At 41.9% G+C, this 16,202-nt stretch overlaps 1 protein-coding gene across 13 annotated transcripts in view; it reads right to left on the bottom strand.

Annotated features, from left to right (window-relative positions):
- PAM (peptidylglycine alpha-amidating monooxygenase) overlaps positions 1-15,763 on the bottom strand; it is a 268,970-nt gene extending 253,207 nt beyond the window's left edge. For all 13 annotated transcript variants that reach the window (XM_070412390.1, XM_070412389.1, XM_070412392.1 and 10 more), the window contains exon 1: positions 15,669-15,763. The gene's annotated coding sequence lies outside the window, so the exon portion shown is untranslated. The remainder of the gene's footprint in view (positions 1-15,668) is intronic.
- Between the last annotated feature and the right edge of the window lie 439 nt (positions 15,764-16,202).

The following is a 16,202-nucleotide window of genomic DNA, read 5'->3' as shown; positions in this document are numbered from 1 at the left end:
ACTAATGTTGTGGCCCCACCCCATAACAAAGAAACAATTTCCGGAGGATGAGGCCCAGGAATCAGGATTTTAAAAAGATTCCCAGGTGATTCTAATGTGCAACCAAGGTTGAGAATCACTGCTATCGATAATATTAAAAATATATCAAAACGTGCAATTCTTTGTCCAAAAAATGAGCATGTTCAAAAATTAAATGAAGAAAATTTGGATATACTCGATGGAGATTTTCACACATATTTGAGTGATGATTCCATTGATTCCACAGATGATGCTGAAAAGGAAAATTTTCCCATAGAATTTCTTAACAGTATTCTCCTTCGGGAATGCTGTGTCATAAATTAAAATTGAAAGTGGATGCAATCATCATGCTATTGAGAAATCTCAATAGTAAATGGGGTCTTTGTAATGGTACCAGGTTTATTATCAAAAGATTACGACCTAACATTATCGAAGCTGAAGTATTAACAGGATCTGAAGAGGGAGAGGTTGTTCTGATTCCAAGAATTAATTTGTCCCCATCTGACACTGGCCTCCCATTTTAATTGATTCGACGTCGGTTTCCCGTGATGGCAGCATTTGTGATGACTATTGATAAATCACAAGGACAAACTCTAGACAAAGTAGGCATATTACTACCTGAACCCGTTTTTGCACTTGGTCAGTTATATGTTGCTTTCTCTCGAGTTTGAAGAGCATGTGATGTTACAGTTAAAGTTCTAAGTACTTCATCACAAGGGAAATTAGTAAAGCACTCTGAAAGTGTTTTCACTCTTAATGTGGTGTACAGGGAGATATTAGAATAAGTTTAATCACTTTATCAGTCATTGTTTGCATCACTGTTGTTTTTATATCATGTTTTTCGTTGTTTTCATAAGTTTTTGTCGTTTTTATATCATGACTCTGTTGTTGTTATATCCTTTTGTTACTGTTTATTTATTAATAAATTTATATATTATTTTCATATACATTTTACTAATTTCCTTTCATCTCTCACACTTCTATTATAGAGAAAGGGCAAATAGCAATATTAAAATATCTCCGCTAATTAATTCCCTTTTTAAAAAAAAATCTATTTTATTGATTTTTTACAGAGAGGAAAGGAGAGGGATAGAGAATTAGAAATATCGATGAGAGAGAAACATCGATCAGCTGCCTCCTGCACACTCCCCACTAGGGATGTATCTGCAACCAAGGTACATGCCCTTGACCGGAATAGATCCTGGGACCCTTGAGTCTGCATGCCGATGCTCTATCCACTGAGCCAAACTGGTTAGGGCAATTAATTCCATTTTAATGTGCACAAATTTCGTGCACTGGGCTACTAGTCTTCAATCATTGAAATACCAAAATTAAAAAAAAGATAATATCTGTTTTTTGAAAAAACAAAATAACAAAAAATAACCACATATAAAAACAGAAGGCAAAAATACTGAGAAAAGTGATTTGGAAAATATCTGACAATGAGTTAATACATAAATAGGTATTTTAAAGAACAAATAATAGCTATAAGTGAAGAAGTCACAAAAGAATAAATAAAAATAATAAATGGCCAATAAACAACATGATAAACTGTACAACCTCAACAGTAATTAAAGCAATAACAAGAGCTAAATCTACAAACTACTTTCCAATGTTATATGTTATACACCCAGTCTCTTATTTCATCTCCCACAACTATCTGAGATACAAAGAAAAACCTTCCCCTATTTTCCAGATGTCACAAATAGGTCACATTCCAAGGGGAGGTAGCCTTACTTCAGAGCCACTGTCTGAATCACTGCACTATGCTGCCTCCACAAATAGAAGCCAAAAAGGGTCCCTGTTCACTCCACCCAGTGTCATCTAGTCAGGCCTCAAACCAAGCCCTCAAGTCAAAGCCCCACCGCCCGGTTTTTGCACGGCCTGCATACTAACAGTAAATGGTTTTTACAGTTTTTAATTGTTGGGAAGAAATAAAAGAATAATATTTTGTCATGTGTAAATTATATGAAATTTAAATTAAATAAAGTCTTATGAACTGTCTGCGGCTGTTTTCATGCTGTTATGGCAGAGCTAAGTAGTTGCAATAGAGACTGAATGAGGCCTGCAGAGCCTAAAATATTTACCCCATTCAGCCCCTCACAGAAAATGTTTGCTGGCTCCTGAAAGGGGATGTGGTAGGCTGGGCTCTCTTCCTACACTGGGGCTGCAAATGGCAAATATAACATAAAGCAAGAACTTTATATCTACACACTTGTTAATCCAGTAATTTTAGTTTATCGTAGAGAAATGTAAAATTCACAGAAATTTTTATGTGAAACATATTTTTGCAGCAGTGTGAACCCAGGAAATCTGACTCCAGGTTCAATGCTCAGGGACAGGACTAGGAATGAGGTCTACACTTAAATACTGATTCCAAAGGCAAAGAACAGCTTTTCAAATTTACCATGTAATGCTCATTAAAACTGTTATTCACAAAGTCCTATTATTCTGAACTATCAAATAACACCTTGAAATTATTACTACCAAGTTATATGACATTTATTGAATAACACTCTTTTTTTTTGGTTAAACCACTGATATCCAAATGTTCATGACATGTTAATATCACGAAATCAAAAGGTAGGCACAGATTAAACAAACTCCATCTTGAGTATGGATAAAACCAAAATTTAAAGTTTACTTTCAGCAAAATAACACATCGGTCACATAAATTAATGTAATTACTTGAATTTTATTGGTTTTATAGTCTTGTTGGCATTTCATTTGTAAATTTGTCTTATTTTATAACTACACTAGTGTCCCAGTGCATGGACTCGTGCACATTGAAAGGAAATTAATTAGAAGGTGGCCGGTGGGGTTAGGCTTAGGGTGAGACTGGCCAGACATGCCCTGGAGCCAACCCCCCTCGATCCCTCTCCGGCCAGCCACACCTGGACGGCGCCACAGCTCGAAGGGTGTCTATGGAGTGAGCAGGGTCCCTCTGGCAGGTGGGCTCCCTCGGCCTGGCCTACGGAGGTCTGGCCGAAACCAGCTCTCCAACATCCCCTGAGGGGTCCCAGATTTTGAGAGGGCGGCTCTCATGTGATGCACCCCGGAATCAGGCTACCTCCTCTTTGGTCCAGGGTGCATCACCTGAGAACCATCACTGCCAAGTCACCGCAGCTCAGCAGCTTTCGTTGAGTGTCTGCCCCCTGGTCATCAGTGGGTGTCATACCTACTGGCCAGTTGGCCGGTTGGCTGGTCGCTTAGCCTTTTATATATATCAATTTCCTCCTCTCAGGATGCTAAAGGGTCACTCCCCGCCCCCGTCTTTCCTCCCTTTGTGTTTCTGAGTTGAAAACTCTGAAAGAAGCCACTAGAGGCATAGGTACACAGTGCTTATGGGAAGGAGACAAAAATATGGTCACCACCAAGTTTGTTGTTCTCTCTCTCTCTCTCTCTCTCTCTATATATATATATATATATAGAGAGAGAGAGAGAGAGAGAGAGAGGTGCTATAAACGTTGCTCCACTTTGGAGTGTGTGTGTGTATGTGTGTGTGTGTGTGTGTGTATATATATATATATATATATATATATATACATATACATATAATCATGACAAACATAATTAAGTCCAAGTGGAAATGAGGATGTTTTCCTTTGAAAGGGAACGATATATATTTCACACGTTTGAGAACACTGTGCGTATCTCATGAACTGCATAAGCATCCTAGCACATAAATTTAAGGAAAAGTTGCAGTCTCCTTCTGCTCTATCGCACAAGCTTGCTTATTGATGGACAATACCAGAGTACAACCGCCGTGCTGAGGACGATGGCAAAAGAAAGACCATTTTCCCATACCTTCACATTCTAAACAAAGTGAATTTTGTGGGTCTCAAGTTTTGGTAAAATGGGGCTGCTGGTTTATTCTGAAGAGTTATAGAAAGCATTAGAAATATTCTAGGTGAGGTATCCAACATATAATAATAATAATACCTAATGTTCAGATACTAAGCATTTAACCATGTGGCCAGGCATTTGGTATGCATTTTATATGCATATAACATTTTATATGCATCACCTCAAAGAATAATAACAACCACCACACTATATGAAACAGGTACCAGCATATTCTGTTTGAAAGATGATCGAGCTAAGGCACTGAGAGGTTTAGGTTTGGTAGCTAGTAAGAGGCCAAGCCAAGAACTGACCCGAATGTCTAACGCCAGGAAACTGGTTTTCTTCTCTACATAAAACTACCTCAATAAATGGAAGCAATTATTATGATACTGATGTCCACATTTTACAGAATGAGAACACATAAACATTTCTTTTAAACCAGTCACAGACCTTCTAGTGCACCACAGACTGCAAGGGAGACTCTGAGCCAAGCGGGTCATAAACCTTTCCAGAATTCCTATTTTTCAATGGGCATTAGGCTTCTCTCTATAAAATCTGGGGCATACAGTGTAACTTTGTTTTTGAAAGGCTTCAAAATTCTAGCTGACAGCAGTGTAAACATCAATTTCCTCCTCTCAGGACGCTAAAGGGTCACTCCCCGCCCCCGTCTTTCCTCCCTTTGTGTTCCTGAGTTGAAAACTCTGAAAGAAGCCACAAGTAGAGGCATAGGTACACAGTGCTTATGGGAAGGAGCCAAAAATATGGTCACCACCAAGTTTGTTGTTCAGATTTAAAAATGCTTCATTAACATTACAAGGTTGATGAGTTTAAATCCCAGAAGGGTTAGGCTTTAAAAAGTAAAACTACTTTCTTCCCATCTTCTGTTTCCCCTATTGAGAGTGTGGCACTAACAAAGATTTTGAATTTCATTCCGACCTGGCAAATGGGTTTATTTTCATTTTTAAAAGGCATCTGATATGGTAATTAAAATAGAACTCTAATACTTAGAAATGGAAAAAAAATTATTGGGTGATATAGTTCCCAACCACCCTTAGAACTTATCCCCCTCGAACTGAGCAACAGTAGTTCCCTCTTATCTGTGGGGGATACATTCCAAAGGCCCAGAAAATGCCTAAAACTGAGCATAATAATGAATGCTTTATACACAATGCTTTTTCCTATGCATACATTCCTATGATAAAGTTTAAGTTATCAGGTAGGCACAATAAGAGTTTAATAATAACTAAAAATAAAATGGAACAATTATAGCAATATACTGTAATAAAAGTTGTGTGTGTGTGTGTGTGTGTGTGTGTGCGTGGTCTCTCTCAAAATACCTTATTGGACAGTAGTCACCCTTCTTGTGATGTGAGATACAGTGCCTGATGAGATTAAATGAAGTGAGTGACGTAAGCATTGTGACAAAGTGTTAGGCTACTATAAGTGATACTGTTCTAATAATCTGGTTATTATTAACAAGAAAGGACTAACAGGAAGACTAGATAAAGTAGACGTGCCATGTACACAGTTTTGCCAGGAGGCTGCAGTTAACATTCTCCAAGTCTGCTCCCCACAGATCACTGGGCGAAGGGCCTGGACCATAGACACATGCAATAGGCACAAGGTCTGGGTGATGTGGGAAGGTGCTTATTTGTCAGTCACACCTGGGAACAAGTCAGTGGCCACTGAAGAGTGAATATTTAAACTCTTGGACAAAGGAGCGCTCTCTTGGCTCTCTCTCTCTTGCAGCTTGCCCCTGGCCCCTGGCCACTTTGCTAGGTGAAGGGGTAAAGGTCAAGCAGTATTTTTCACACACAAAAAAAGTCCACATAAAGATTATATGAATAAGCACATGATTTGCATATTTTTTTCCATTCACATCAGTACAATAACTGAACACACTATTAAAATTTGGAAGAAAAATTATTGGGTGTTATTGCTTCTCTTGGTTGGCCCTCTCTGCTCTAATTTATACCAATTTTAAATTAACAGGACTTGCAAAACTCTAAAATAAATATGTATGAACATTCAGAATTTCATACAAATATTTTTATATATCAGGAAAAATATAAGGAATTCATTTTACCAACTGGATATGTAAGAGCAAGTTTTCTGTATGACATAGGGCAAAATAAGTGAAATACTTGGTAAAAAAAAAAAATCTCAGTAATTTACCTCTACAAATCATTCTAGTAGCACAGTGTTTGTGATTACCCTTCCCTGTATTTGTATTGAAACAGGGTGTTATGGGTTGAATTTTGTGCCTTAAAAAGATGTTACAGTCTTAACTTCTACTACCTGTGAATATGACCTTATTTGGGAATAGGATCTCTGCATATAAACAAATTAAGATTAGGCCATTAGGATGGGCTGCAATCCAATGACTCTATTCTTATAAAAAGGAAAAAGTTGGACACAGAGACATAGAGGAAAGGCAGTGTGAAGACCCAGAAAGAATGTCATCCACAAGCCAAGGAACGCCTGGGGCTAAGAAGAGGAATGGCACAAATTTGCCCTCACAGCCCTCAGAGGGAACTGTGACAAAAAATAAATTTCTGTTGTTTAAGCCATCCACATTGTGGTATTTTGTTACTGCAGCCCAGGAAACTAACGCACATGCTGTGGATTGAGTTGTCCCCAGCTCGCATGGCGTGGCTAAAAGCTCAAGAAGCCTCACAGAATTCCTGCAGCACACACGTGATCCCACGCTGTCTGAATTAGTGTGAAAAAACCTGCAGTTCCGAGGAGGATCTAAAATATTAAATACAATGTCTTGCATGTGTTGAAAACATGTTCTCTGTGTTTTACTTCATTTATTTCTCAACTACACCATAAATGAAATAGGGGATACTTATAATCATCTTACTGACAAGGACAGAGAGTTGAATATTTTGGCCAATGCATACATACACACATGGCAAAGCTAGTATTGGTGCCAACTCTCTTCTAGGAAGAAAGAATGCAATCATAAATATTTTAACTTGGAACAACAGTGGCCCTTTAAAGTAGTGCCTCTTCAAGTGACTCAGGAAGAAAAAAATTATAGCCCATAAACTGATCTAGTGATCAAGGTAGGATGGAATAAATTGAAAAAAAAAACAAAAACTGGTAGACCAGGTAACTCATAACTTGTGAACCTGGCCTTGAAGAAAGAGAAGTAGACTAATAGGCAGAAAAGAGGCACCAAGGTGATAAATGTAACACCTAGGTGATGAATGTAACAGCAAGGAGAAAAACAATAAATTATGGTAGAAGGCCTATACAGAATTGGAGGAAGGCCTTCCGAATGACTGATTAGAGAAGTTCAGTGAGGTTTGTTTTGGGAAATGCAACTAATATAAGGAAAGGGCCCTTCCACTGAGCTGACCAAAAGGTCATCACAGACCTGCTGGACTCGGAGCTATCATTGTCAGTTCTTTAGCAGGGTGCGAAGTGACGAAAGAAGCTGTTCCAGCTGCAGTGTTAAAAACAGTGCAGTGGCAGAGCCATCTGGGATTGTGGTTGGTGCAGTATGTGGTTAGGACTAAAGAGAATATAATGAATCTGTTTAGATGCTTTAAGCTTCGACTACTGGAAGGCATCCTTGACACCTGTCTTTCTTCCCTCCTTTCCGTATTTGCAGGTATAGTGGCCTTCTTGGTATTCTTTGAGGGTGAGGTGTCCTTTTCCAGCCTCAAGACCTCGCACTTGTTCCCTCTCCCCCTTCTTCATTTGGGTCTTTGCTGAAATACTACTTCTTCAGAAAGGTCTTTCTTAACTACCCTGAAGAAGAGGACACTCCTCCATCATTCTCCATCCCCTCCTATGGCTTCGCTTTCTTTATAGGACTTATTTTTATCTAAACGGGAAAAGAATGGGGCCAAGACAGTCTGTTTCATTAAAGAAGAGACAAGCACCAGTTTAAACCATTTGGTAAAACTATATAGTTATGAGTAAGGTAATGACAGCAACTAGGTGAAAGGTTACATTTACATATCCTATTAACAACTCCTTGACTCATCAGTCTCCCTGGGAACATTTATCTACGCAAGGAAACCATTCAAACTTTCCTACTTGGCACTTCACTTTATAAAAATTCTCCAAAAAGTCTTTCGTCCCCTGGAAAATGTTTTAAAGACATTTCACTGTGGTCGATTAGGCATACAGTAATAGCTAAGTGAGGCAAGGGCCATGGAGGAAAGGGCATATTATAGGAAGAACTCACTTTGCTCCTGATTAAAGTCACTCATGTGCAACTTGAGGAAACCTACACACTGAAAAATTCTGAGCACCACAGGAAATCACAGGTTAAAGGCGAGGCCGAATCTGTAACCTTCATTGTTACTGTTTTAATCACCTAACACTGGAATCTATGTTCTAGTGGGGGCTAATTCTAAGTTCTCCGAGGGAAAGAGCTTATTAGTTTTTTGTTTGTTTGTTTGTTTCTCTCAGGCTTCTTTTAAAATAAGATGTAACGCTGACATGCATGAAAAGCAATCGAGTAGCATTTGCTTTCATTTGAACCCATCAGTGACTCATGCAATAAACAGCAAGGCTCCTGCGTTTGTTTCTGAGGTCACACCAACAATTTCTACTGCATACTCCAGTTTTACTGGAGCCAGTTTTCCAAAGCTGATTTACTACACCCTGCCTGAGAAAGGCCTGCATGAAACCGGTGAAAATTCTGATCTTCAGAAATACAACAGACAATGGTTATTTCCAATTTCATGCTGTTTGTATGAAGAGAATGGAGGCACAAGGAAAGAACTGTGCCAAACACAATTGAAAGAAAAAACTGAAAGCAGGCTGAACAATTGAAGTTACCAGATTTGGTCAGGGAACAGGAGAGGGGAGACTGTAGGGGTGGGGGGGATAACCAAGCTTTTTCACCCCTACAGAAATAAGATATTAAAATTCACAAAAAAAAAAGACATTTAGCAAAGTAGCACTGAAGCACTCAATGGAGTGAAACCTCACTAATAAGAAATGTATACAAGGGACTCTACATTGGTCCAAACACTAATAGCACAAGAGTCTGGCTCTCTCAGAATTTACTGAAATTGAAGAAGTATCTGTGTAAATAGGTTTCTTGATGCAATTGGTAGTACAAACAAGAAGTATATGTTTAACCCACACAAGTTTTCTTTAAACACCATAGAATCCTCCAGTTACATGCAAAAAATCATCCTACTACTTGGAAATTAACATATCTTTTTATGAAAGTTCCCCTCAAAGACTTCTAAAAGACAGCATCCTTAGCAGGGTCTGAGTTATGTATGTTAGCACTTAAAAATAATAACGTCAACTTTCAAACTACTCTAAAATTCAGATTTTTAAAAACCTCTAATTAGTCTTCATGTAAATAAACTTTTACTGCACTAGAAATACTAGTAAGTACTATTTTAAAGCAAATTTCTTTGGCACAGGTAAATATAATTCTTAATATCTGAAATTTTCATTAAAGTTCTTTCAGCCATGGAAATAGACGGCTGTAGTACACTTCTTCAATAAGGGCCTCTGCCTTCATTTTAAAAAATCTCTACCACCATCCTATATTTTACTTACTAGAGGTCAGGTGCATGAAATTCGTGCAAGGGGGGGCAGTGTCCATCAGCCAGGCCTGCATCCTCTCCAATCTGGGACCCCTCGGGGGATGTCCGACTGCCGGTTTAAACCAGCAGTCGGACATCCCTCTCACAATCTGGGACTGCTGGCTCCCAACCACTCGCCTGCCTGCCTGCCTGATCACCCCCTAACCACTCCCCTGCCAGCCTAATTGACACCTAACTGCTCCCCTGCCAGCCCAATTGCCCCCAACTGCACTTCCCTGCAGGCCTGGTTGCCCCAAACTGCCCTCCCCTGCAGGCCTGGTCACCCCCAACTGCCCTCCCCTGCTGGCCTGCAGGCCTGGTAACACCTAACAACCCTCCCCTGCCGGCCCAATCATCCCTAACTGCCCTCCCCTGCAGGCCTGGTTGCCCACAACTGCCTTCCCCTGCTGGCCATCTTGTGGCAGCCATCTTGTGCAAGGGTGTGATAGTCAATTTGCATATTACCTATTTATTATATAGGATGTTATAACTACTGACTAAGCAGTCAACCTCACATTCAATGCAGGTAAAAAAATAAAAAATAAACAAACTGCCCTCTGTGGCTGCAGCTGCTATTGGCTGGGCCTATAAAATGACAGAAATAATAATAGAAACAATATTGTGCTTTCAGTCCTAGTACTTGTGGTCTATGCCCTCCCCAAAATGAGCTTCCCCCTTGTGACAGGGAAACGGACCTGCTGCTTTTATTGTTTCTTGGCACTGTCCTGCACCTCTACTGTGTCATTTAAAATTGTGCTTTCCAGTACGACTTTTTTTTTTTCTTTTTGAGCCCAGTTCCCTCTTGTCTCGAGGCTGACCTCTTAAACTCCCTGAACAGGAGCCATTTGGAAATCGTGTTGCTGCCCTGTCTCCTTTCTGTGAGTTCAGGCAGCACAGCTGGGCTGCAGCAGGCCCTGCGTGGGTGCTGCTGGACTGGTCCTGCTCCAGGATCGCGCTGTGAATGTGTTGCTCTTGTCCTTTTATGTTAAGCATGGCTGGTAGACGAGGTGAAGACAGTGTTCGGAAGTTCAAGCTCCTTTGGGCACAGATCCTAATCTCAGTCACACATGATTTTGAGGAAAGCCACCTAGATGTAGAACTTCTGTTGCCACATGGCCCCAGTCTGCTTAGTCTCCAAATTGACACTGTAGATGCTTTTCTACCCCCCCCCCCTCACGTCCCCCCCCCCCCCCCCCCCCCGCCCCGGCAACAGGCCTGAACTAAATACTGTACTGGTTATCCAAACTGAAATAGTCCCTTTACATAAAGGAACGCCTGTGAATCTAACAGGAAAACAGGCATCATTTTTATGGTGTCAAAATCAACCAGCTCTACTCACCCGAGAACACACGAGAAAATCTAAACCTTTGTCCAACAACATCTGATAGAACTTTCTGCAATGATGGAAATGTTCTATCAGTGCTTTGCCACTACAATAGCCACTAGCCACATATGGCTATTAAGTACACGCAATTCGGCTAAGGTGACTGAGGAATGAACATTTTCTATTTTAATTAATTTACACTTAGACATTGTAGCTAGTGGCTGTAAAGGATATTAGAGTTTACCCTACTTGCAAGTGAACAAATAAGCATGCCACAGCTTCATGGATGCTGGGAGAAGACATGGAATTCTTGGGGCGGAGACAAAGGAATTCCATTACTCACAGAAACAGTAGCAAGAGTACTAGCATAGTTGTACCAATTCTCTGAAGCCTAATTCCCATAGTATGATGTGAAGAAGGGTAGGTGACACCTACACACTAAATGATTTGCATTACAGAAGGGGAACCTAGCTTAGAGTACCCAAATCTTTTACACTAGACAGGAAGCCTACTTGCCCTTTGCTCCAGAGGGAAAACGGCCTCTATTTTCCAAGGCTGTCTGCTATGTAAGTGTCCTTGAACAGACAGTTTAGAATGAAAGCAGTCAGTGCCTCTGCAATGCCTCTGCTCACAGAAACCTGAGTGATTAGTGGAGAATTATCTTCAACAGTGGATGCATCATACATATCTCCGAAACCCACCCATCTCTCTCTCTATCCTGCTCAAATACCTGGCTTTTAGCCATATTTATTTCTTGCTCACACAATTACAATACTTTCCTAAATGGTTATCACCACAGTCTGTTCCCAGGCATTCTAATTCTCCATACAGTAGCCAGAATGTACCTTGTAAACACAAATCTCATCATGTCACTCTTGTTTCAGTTTTTGATGTCACCCGCTGCTTTCAGAATTAACCCAACCCTCCTCAGCCAGCTCCACAGGCCCTGAATGATATAGCTCTGCCCATACCTGTGGGCACTTCCTTTGCCTCCTCTTCTAAGATGCATTCTTTTAGGCACATTAAACCTTTTTCATTTCTTTAAATGCAGAGGTCATAAAATGGTGGCGCTGGGTTGAATTCCAACTACAAATTGGCTCAGACAATCATTTAAAAAGCATTTGGGCCTTTCCACGCTTTAGGAGATTTCACTTTTGTAAAAAATGAATTTTAAGCTCTTCTTTAAAAATCATAGCATCTGGCGATACCTGGCCTGCAACCGAACCTGACAATACTTGGCTGGAACTGAGTATCTACTGTTCCTTTAGACCAGCGGTTCTCAACCTGTGGGTCACGACCCCTTTGGGGGTCGAATGACCCTTTCACAGGGGTCGCCTAAGACCATCGGAAAACACATATATAGTTACATATTGTTTTTGTGATTAATCGCTGTGCTTTAATTATGTTCAATCTGTAACAATGAAATTGGGGGTCACCACAACATTAGGAATTGTATTAAAGGGTCACAGCATTAGGAAGGTTGAGAACCACTGCTTTAGACAAAGCCTGGGTTCTCCAGGTTGCCACGCTGCTCTCTCCTACGACCATTTATTTATTCTTTTTACGTTATTTACCTGACTCCCATCCTAATGTATCATGCTCTGTTCCCCTTGGTCTGGAACACTCTTCATTCTCCAACTTCTTCACCTGCTGTCACTTATTCTTCAAGTCTGAGTGTATTCATGGGAAGTTTTCTCTGACTACCACCAACCCTAATTAGGATGACATGGTGCACCACATGACAGCCATCCATCCAGGGGCCTATCATCCATCCCACCTGTCTTCTTTGGTTCTCTGCTTTACCCCCTCATGGCACAAGGCACATAAGATTGCAATTTTCTGTTCTCTCCCCAGACTTCTAGATCATAAGAGAGTGACTCTGTCTTGTATACCATTTATACCAGTGCATAGAAAGAGGCTCAACAACACATAGGAGGAGCTCAATAAACACTTGTTGAATAAATAAATTAAACAAAAGTTAGCTGAGGAATTGACAATTCAAAATATTTCGGATGTGAGTGTGTGTTTATGTTTTTATGTATTTTTTTTTAAATTTGGACATTTAAAATGTCATCCCCCCACCCTCAAGAAACAGAAATAACTACTTGAGTAGTAAACACATAATAAACAAAAGGCAATATGTAAGCACTTCATATCAATTAGTTCATTTAATCATCACAACAGTCCTTTGAGCTAAGTATGCCTATTATTTCCATTTTGGATACGAGGAAACTGAGGACGTGGGAGGTTAAGTAACTTACACAGGGTTGTATGACTAGTAAATGCCTGGGCAGAACTCCAACCTAGCCCATTAGAACCTGAAGCCAAAATTTTTAGCTATATACATTTATAAATGTGATATTTTAAATGTGGCCTGGATAAAAGACCACATATAAAAGGAGAAGCTATAGAACTGTTTACTAAGCAATCGAAATTATAGTTCTACTCCTGCCACTAACTAACTAGCTATTCAACCTTAGATAAGATGGTCTTATTCCCAAATCAGTACAGTAACTTGTAGAAGATAAAGATGACCAAAACTTCTCTCATGAGACTTCAGAGTACATGACACCAACACCTACTTTATTCAGAGCCCTTTTTAAAGCTATTTGTATGTGCTTTTAACAATTAACTTCTACTGGCTAAAGGAGTTAAAGGGGTGAAGAAAGTTCTTATACATGAAAGAAGCTTTCTGGCTTAATATTCTTATTATACCAAACCACACAGTTTCCAGGGCAGTGACAGGATCTTTAATCTCATTTCACAAAGAGGAAAACAAAGATTCAGAGCAATAGGCCAAGTGTGATGTTAACTTCACATTCCTCACGCTGCCCCTCAAAATGCCTTGTTTCACCACGTGAGCTGAATCAAAGTTCTCAAAGCCCAGTAGTGTATATAATAAAGACCAAGAAATTCTACACATATCCAACAGATGGATGGATTCTTCAAATGAGCAGGAAAAGAATCAGAGATGTCACTGAGTTACAACACATACATCCTAATCCGGTTAACCTTTTCCAGGTGGAATTCTTGCCCATCCCTTGCGCCAAGCCAGATTTTATTTTTAATCGCTAAGAACAAAACAAAACAAAACACTCTCACTAAGAATCTTTTAAGTCAAATTTCCAGGGTCAATCCAGGGTTCGTCAGCCCATTAAGGGTTCAAGTTTCAACATACTGAAAATAATACATTCAATCTTTATTTTTTTCTATGCATTATAACATAATTTCATTTTTCAAGGAGTGGAGAAAAAATTGCACCCATAAATTGACTTATTAACTAAAGTTAGAACTGCAATTTCTACAGCTTTCAACATTTGTTACCAAATCATACATGTATGAATGTTCTTCTGAGCTTTCATTCTAAAAATAAAGATTTTATTTCCAAGTATGCCTCCTGTTTTAAGTAGAAGCATTTGAAATTTTATTTCAGAAAACACGAGCTTAGCTAAACTTAGTATTTGTTCACTCTATCAAGTAGACTCACTACATAATGATCTGACAGGGCCTTGAGTAATATATTCTTCCCATCATTCTACTTGCCACATGTAGTCATTAGAATATACTTAATGTTCATAAAAACATGAAATAAAAATATAGTCTCTAAGTTAGATTGGAAGTCCCTTCAGACTTTGAGTAAGGAAGATATTCTAGATTTACCTTTAAAGTGCAACACTGCACAATACAGGAACTCATGAACTGTCTACTAAATCAGGAGTTCATGAAAGGACTTAACTATTTAATATCAAGTCTAAAGCTGACTTCATTAGTCCACTTACTAAAGCTGACTTTATTAGTCCACTTTCTTCATAGAATAATCAGGATAGTGCTAAGAACGCCTGTGCCTGTGATTTTAAATTGAAAAGTTTACAAATGACAGGGCACGTGTTGGTTGTTTGAGCTAAATAGCCGAGGTTTATAAAAATGAAGGTCTACTTCCCGAGTTGTTTAAAATTAAAAGCAAATTCAAATTTGCACTGAAGATGGAAAAGAGATAGTAAAGATTGGTAAACACCTAGAGCAAACACCTAATAAGTTTGATTATTTCCAAAGACTGGGGCCAATATTGACCTTCTGCTATTTGAATTCCCGTAACCATAGAAAGATGCAAGGTCCAGCTTTGAACACAGAATTAGGTGGGGAATACTGGTAGATGATTTCAATACCAATGACCAGGTCCAGAAACGGGAGTCTTTTATCCCAACAAAGCTCCTGACCAAATCAGGAAGAGACATCTAAGCAGAAAGATCTGACCTCAGAGGATTAGAACACAGGACCCGCCATCGGGCAACTTTAGAAGACCAGAGACAGTGGTCAAATCAACTTTAGAGACCAGATACTTCAGTCATTCCACTGGACGGCTGGTTACAACAACCCTCAGCATGGGCAGAGCAGGCGTGCATTTTGCAGCCAGGAACACAGAGGGGCCAAAAGGCCATATTAATGGGAAGGAGACTGAAGCAGGACAGAAATCCCAGTTTAACTCCAAGTGGTGGATACTTTCCATCCTGCCTCTGCGATCACCCTGGGCCGGCGCATTACACTCCAAGGCTGGCAAAAGGGCAGGAAGGGGAGCAGAGCCGGCAAGGACCGGAGGCGAGGAGGACAGGACGGGAGAGTCACCCCTCGCGAGCTGGTCCAGGCCGAGCTGGCGGTGCGAGGGGTCAGAGAGAGGTTCGGGAAGCGCGAGGAAGGCTCGGTCCCCGCCACCCTCCCTGGCCGCGGCGCCGGATCCCCGCGACCCGAGCAGCCCGGGAGGAAACCACAACCGCCTCTGGCGCCGGGCACCGCGGGAGCGGAGGCGGCAGCAGGATCCCCGTCCCGGCCCCGCATCTGCCCAACTTGCTGACCCCCCTTCCGCCTTCCCACCCTCACCCTCGCCCTGCCCGCCCCGCGGCGGCGACACCCACCTGCGCGGCCGCGGGCACTGGCACCGCCGGGACGGAAGCCCGAGCCTGCGGGCGACTGGCGGCGGAGCGGGGCGCGGCGGGCGGAGTTAGTTGGCGGCTCGGGCTCCGGGGCGGGGACAGGCTGAGCGCGCGGCGCTCCCTCCCCCCGGCGCGCGCGGCCCCACCCCGTCCGCCGCTGGCCCCGGAGTCCCCGGGACAGCTCCCCGGCCCTCCCCGGGGAGGCGCCGCGGCGCCCAGCCCGCCCCGCGTTCGGCGCCAGCGCCCCGCCCCTGCCACCCGGCACGGTGGCCCCGGGGCTGGGAACGGGGTCCCCGCGGAGCCCCCTCCTAGCCGCTTCCCGGGGTTTGGACTCACGTGCGCGCAGGAGGTGCCCGGGAGCTGGAACTCCCGCCCGGGAGCCCCAGGGAAGGGGGCGGAGGCCGGGCCTGAAAGTCTGTCTCCCTTTGCTCCGCCCCGGTCCCACGTCCCGACTTGTAGCCCTGCGAGGTGGCCGCGCCGGCTGCCCGGGGAGAGGCCGGGGAAAACGGCCGACGC

The sequence above is a fragment of the Myotis yumanensis genome, unplaced genomic scaffold, assembly GCF_028538775.1.
Source record: "Myotis yumanensis isolate MYYU_CA2020_CCGP unplaced genomic scaffold, mMyoYum1.0.hap1 SCAF_4, whole genome shotgun sequence".
In the NCBI taxonomy this organism is placed as follows: Eukaryota; Metazoa; Chordata; class Mammalia; order Chiroptera; family Vespertilionidae; genus Myotis; species Myotis yumanensis.
Note: the sequence above shows the minus strand (reverse complement) of the source record. Positions and strands in the feature narration are given on the sequence as shown.